Here is a 5,559-nt window from a genome sequence, read left to right as displayed (position 1 = left end):
GCAGGGATTTATATTCGGGAGATTGTTCGGTTGCATGGTGTTCCGGTTTCCATCATCTCAAATAGAGGTACTCAGTTTGCTTCGCAGTTTTGGAGAGCCGTGCAGAGAGAGTTGGGTACCCAGGTGGAATTGAGCACAACATTTCATCCTCAGATGGACGGATAGTCCGAGCGTACTATTCAGATATTGGAGGGCATGTTGCGTGCTTATGTTATTGATTTTGGAGGTTCATGGGATGAGTTTTTGCCGCTTGCAGAGTTTGCCTACAACAACAACTACTACCAGTCGAGTATTCAGATGGCTCCGTATGAGGCTTTGTATGGGAGGCGGTGTAGATCTCCAGTTGGTTGGTTCGAGGCCAGCGAGGCTAGACTATTGGAGACAGATTTGGTTCAGGATGCCTTAGAGAAGGTGAAGGTGGTTCAGGAGAGACTTCGTACAGCGCAGTCGCGTCAGAAGAGTTATGCGGATCGGAAGGTTCGAGATGTATCCTACATGGTTGATGAGAAGGTCTTGCTGAAGGTTTCGCCCACGAAGGGTGTTATGAGATTTGGAAAGAAAGGGAACTTGAGTCCGCGGTTCATTGGGCCTTTTGAGGTGCTTCGGAGGATTGGGGAGGTGGCTTATGAGCTTATTTTTCTACCCAACTTGTCGAGTGTGCATCCGGTATTTCATGTTTCTATGCTCCGGGAGTATATTGGGGATCCGTCTCATGTTTTGGACTTCAGCATGGTTCAGTTGGATGATGATTTGACCTATGATGTGGAGCCAGTAGCTATTTTGGGTCGTTAGATTCGGAAGTTGAGGTCAAAGAATATAGTTTCAGTGAAAGTGCAATGGAGAGGTCGGCCCGTGGAGGAGGATACCTGGGAGGCCGAGCGGGAGATGCGGAGCAGATATCCTCACCTGTTTGAGGCTTCAAGTATGTTTCTTGACTCGTTCGAGGATGAACGTTTGTTTAAGTTGGGGAGGATATGATGACCCGACCAGTCGTCTCATGAATTACCGCTCCGTTTTTCCCATTTCCGCTTCTTTATGCCTCGTAATCCGCATTTTATGTGATCGAGTTGATTAGTTTGTGTTCGGGGTGGATTTGGTAAGAAATGAGACACTTAGTCTCTTTTAAGAAGGTTTAAGTTGGAAAGTCAACCATATGTTGACTTATGTGTTAAAGGGTTCGGATGTGAGTTCCGATGGTTCGGTTAGCTTCGGGAGGTGATTTATGACCTAGGAGTGTGGTCGGAATTGGTTTTGGAGGGCCGGTGTAGAATTAGTCTTGAATTGGCGAAGTTATTATTTTAGCGATTTCCGGTTGGTAGGTGAGATTTTGATCCAAGGGACGGAATGGAATTTTGAGAGTTGTTGTAGCTTCTTTATGTCACTTGTGATGTGTGTGTAAAATTTCAGGTCATTAGGACGTGGTTTGGTTGGGTTTTTGATTGAAAGCGTATTTCGGAAGTTTTTAGAAAACTTAGGCTTGAATTCAATGTGAATTGATGGGTTTGGTGTTGTTTGAGGTGTTTTGATGATTGGAACAAGTTCGAATGAGGTTTTAGGATGTGTTGGTGCTTTTGGTTGAGGTCCCGGGGGCCTCTGGTGAGTTTCGGGTGGTCAATCGGACCATTTTCTAAGTTGAAAAGTTGCAGATTTTGGGAGTCCAGGTGTTGCAGAAAATAACCCTTCGCGTTCGCGAGGGGTATGTCGCATCTGCGTAGAAGGGATTTGGGAGGCAGGAATTCAAGCCTTCGCGTTCGTGTTTGATGGCTCGCGTTCGCGGAAGGCTAAGAGTGGATGCTTCGCGTTCGCGTATAAGGAAATGGGGTCCAAGAGCAATTGTTCTTCGCGTTCGCGTGTGAGGGAACACCTTCGCGTAAAGTGTAAATCCTGAAGCATCGCATTCGCGGAGGGTGAATAGCATTCGCGTAAGGTTAATTTTGGCTAATTTAAAAATGTGCTTCGCGTTCACGAGGCTGAGGTCGCGAACACGATGAAGAGATATCAGAACTGAGCAGAAGGTTTATAAGACATTTCCTCCGTGATTTTGAGCCATTTTTCCACCATAGTTGATCATTTTGAGAGCTCTTTGAGGGATATTGAAGAGGGATTCAAGGAGAATTGATTGGAGGTAAGTTTTATGAATTAAAAACGTGATTCTATTGTGAAATTAACCTAGAAATTCATGGAATTTGAGCTAAAATTGGAAAAACTAGGGCTTGGGATTTTGAACTTTTAAATTGGGATTTGAAGGACCATTTGAGGTCGGATTTGATAACTTTTGATATGTATGAGCTCATGGGGTGATAAGGAATCTAATGAAGTGAAAATTTCTGAGTTTCTAGAAGTGGGCCCGGGGCTCGGGTTTTGCTAATTTCGGGATTTTTGATATTTTTCGATTGTTTTCGCTTGGGCTTTGCTCCCTTAGCATATTGTGATGTATTTGTTATGCTTTTGGATAGATTCGATGTGCGTGGAGGCCGATTCAAGGGGTAATGGCATCGCGAGCTAGAGTTGTAGCCGGTTCGAGGTGAGTAATGATTGTAAATGATGTCCTGGGTGTTTGAAACCCCGGATTGCACGTCGTAGTTCTATATTGAGGTGAGACACGCGCTGGATGATGAGTGTGGGGTCTTTTACTACTGGGGATTCTGACTTGGTCTGTCCCGATTGATGATTTTATCGCGTATTTGACAGAAATTTATTTGTCATCATCACGATTTGGGCTAATTGCCATATTTGGGCTTCGAGCCAACTATTTGAACTCTTCGGGGATTTTTATCATTATTTCCTCACTGCTTTGACTTATTATTTGAACTCAGTCCTGTTGATGTCTACTATTTTACAAACTCAGCCACTTTTACTCAGATTTGAAAACTTATATGATATTTCTAAATGATGCTTTGGGCTGAGAACTACTGTTTTACTAATGCCCGAGGGGCTTGTGATGATTTTCGGACTGAGTGAGGCCGAGGGCCATATGTGAGGATATGCCGAGTAATATGAGGTAGAGGGCCTGAGATACTTTATATGCCACGAGGTGGCTTGAGTGATGTGAGGCCAAATGCCGAGTGATGATGCCACGAGGTGGCTTGATATAGCGCTTGGGTTGTAAGGGGCCCTTCCGGAGTCTACACACCCATAGTGAGCACGGGTACCCATTATGATCTGAGAGTGATCCCAAGGGGCTGATACTATTCTGAGTGATTGATACTGAGCCCGAGGGGCTGATACTGTACTAAGAGTGAGCACGAGGGGCTGATACTGTTCTGAGTGATTGATACTGAGCCCGAGGGGTTGATACTGTTCTGAGAGTGAGCCCGAGGGGCGGATACTGTTCTGAGTGATTGATACTGAGCCCAAGGGGCTGATACTGTACTGAGGGTGAGCCCGAGGGGCTGATACTGTTCTGAGCGATTGATACTGTGCCCGAGGGTCGAATTTCTACTTGATATTTATCTGTTAAAAATTTCCTGTTTTACTTGTTTTAAAAAGGGGTTCCATTTGACTTCTTCACTGATTTACTGCCTTAAGTGATTTTACTGCTTAATATGGAATTGCTTTGTGCCTTTACATGTTTTCATACTTTCAGCCATTATTTATAATTATTACTCACTGAGTCGGAGTACTCACATTACTCCCTGCACCATGTGTGTAGATTCAGGCATCGTAGAGTCTGCTCCTGAGTGCTGATTCTCCTAGTCTAGGCAGTGATTCGGAGACTACGAGGTAGTTGTTGGCGTTCGCAGCTCCGTGCCTCCCTTATCTTATCATTTTCCTATTTTTAAAACTATTGTATCGGATTTAATGTTTAGTAGACTTGTATCCGGATTTCTTAGTTGCTCATGACTTGTGACACAACGGTTTGGGCTGTGTCGGGATGGTTTCTGTTGTTAGCATCGTTAAATTCCGCAATTTATGGATATTATATTATGTGTTATTTCCGTTTATGATAATTAATTATTTAAAAGAGGTGTTCCGTTTTGGTCTGGCTGGCCTTGTCTTCACGAGAGGCACCATCACGACCGGGTTCGGGAATTGGGTCGTGACAGGAAGTTTGACTGAGAGTGGACTTTTTGATATCGGGTTCAGATTTCAATTCCAAAAGTTGGAGTAGGACTGTAATGTCTAATGTGACTTATCTGCAATATTTGAGGTCAATCAGACGTGATCTGATAGGTTTCGACGTCGATGTAGAAGTTTGAAGTTCTAAAGTTCATTAAGCTTGAATTGGGGTGCGATTCATCATTTTGATGTTGTTTAACGTGGTTTGAGGCTTCGACTAAGTTGGTATTGCATTTTTGGATGTGTTGGTATATTTGGTTAAGGTCCCAACGTCCTCGGGTGGATTCTGGGTAGTTAACGGATCAAATTTTGGACAAAAGGAAAAGCTGAAGAATCTGGTTGCTGGTATAACTGCTTCTGCGGGAGATTCATCGCAGAAGTGGCCTCACAGAAGCGAGGAAGAGGGCCGCATAAGCACGTTTCAAAGGCTCGAGACTATGGTCGAGATTCATTCCCCGAGGGCTATCGACGCTAGACCTCGGGGCAGTACAGACCAACGGTTATGGTGAGAAAGTGGGGAGTTCCCAAGGCGCATAAATAGAGATGACAAAGTCTAGTGGGTTAGTTCAAAAATGAATCAAGGCATTAAATGGTTGTACCAGCCCCATATTTTTGTAATAAAAGCTTGTACTATGTTGGTATTCCCTCTCATATATAAAGGGAATCCTTGTCATTTTGTAAAGACGTCTGATACTTAATATTATTGTTCTTCATTTATTGCTTATCATTGATCATAAAGATCCATCATCGCAACTCTCATAACTATTAGTCCTCCCTCGATCGCTCTAAGCCAGCCAACCAACTTGACCTCGAGGCCTCATATACGATAGCTCGAGGCCCCGATCTCCAGTCGTTCGGTTCGATTATCATATCATCTCTAAGCTATAACCTTGCTTTCTAATCTTTTACTTAGCATCTATTGTCGTTACTATCATAAAAGTAGATCGCATATTTTTAGAACCACAAAATCAAATTTAATTGTAGTTACCATTTTCACGGTAAACAGTTTGGCACCCACCGTGGGGCTAGAAATAATAGTGATTATTTTCTTGCTGGTTTAACTACATAACACAAGTTATCTTTCACACTTTTTCTTGACCAAGATCTTTGATTTCTGATCAAAATATCTAACTCAATAAATGCACGCGAAAACAACAATCTTGAAGACCACAGAGAGAATGGTGTGGATGTTACAGGTGTTGTGTACCACCACGAAACCCTGAGAATGCACCAGAACCAATTCCCGTGGACGTGGTCTCACATGATGCCCAACACGTCGATATAAGTTCACACACTAACAGGAGCGTACATCAAGGAGATCAACAAGAAGTCCAAAAAACCCCGGCTCGGGAGGAGCAGGAGGTTAGCCTTCACGTTATTTTTGAGATGTTGCAGGCACGACAACTGGCAATCGCTCAGCTACAGAGCCACCAAAAAACCCCAAGTACAGCGGCCCCTCGAACCGAACATGTACCAGAAAGATCAAGCAACAATGGGTCG

This window comes from Nicotiana sylvestris, chromosome 6, assembly GCF_000393655.2.
Source record: "Nicotiana sylvestris chromosome 6, ASM39365v2, whole genome shotgun sequence".
Taxonomy (NCBI): Eukaryota; Viridiplantae; Streptophyta; class Magnoliopsida; order Solanales; family Solanaceae; genus Nicotiana; species Nicotiana sylvestris.
The sequence above is the reverse complement of the archived record's forward strand: the minus strand, read 5'-3'. Positions refer to the sequence as shown.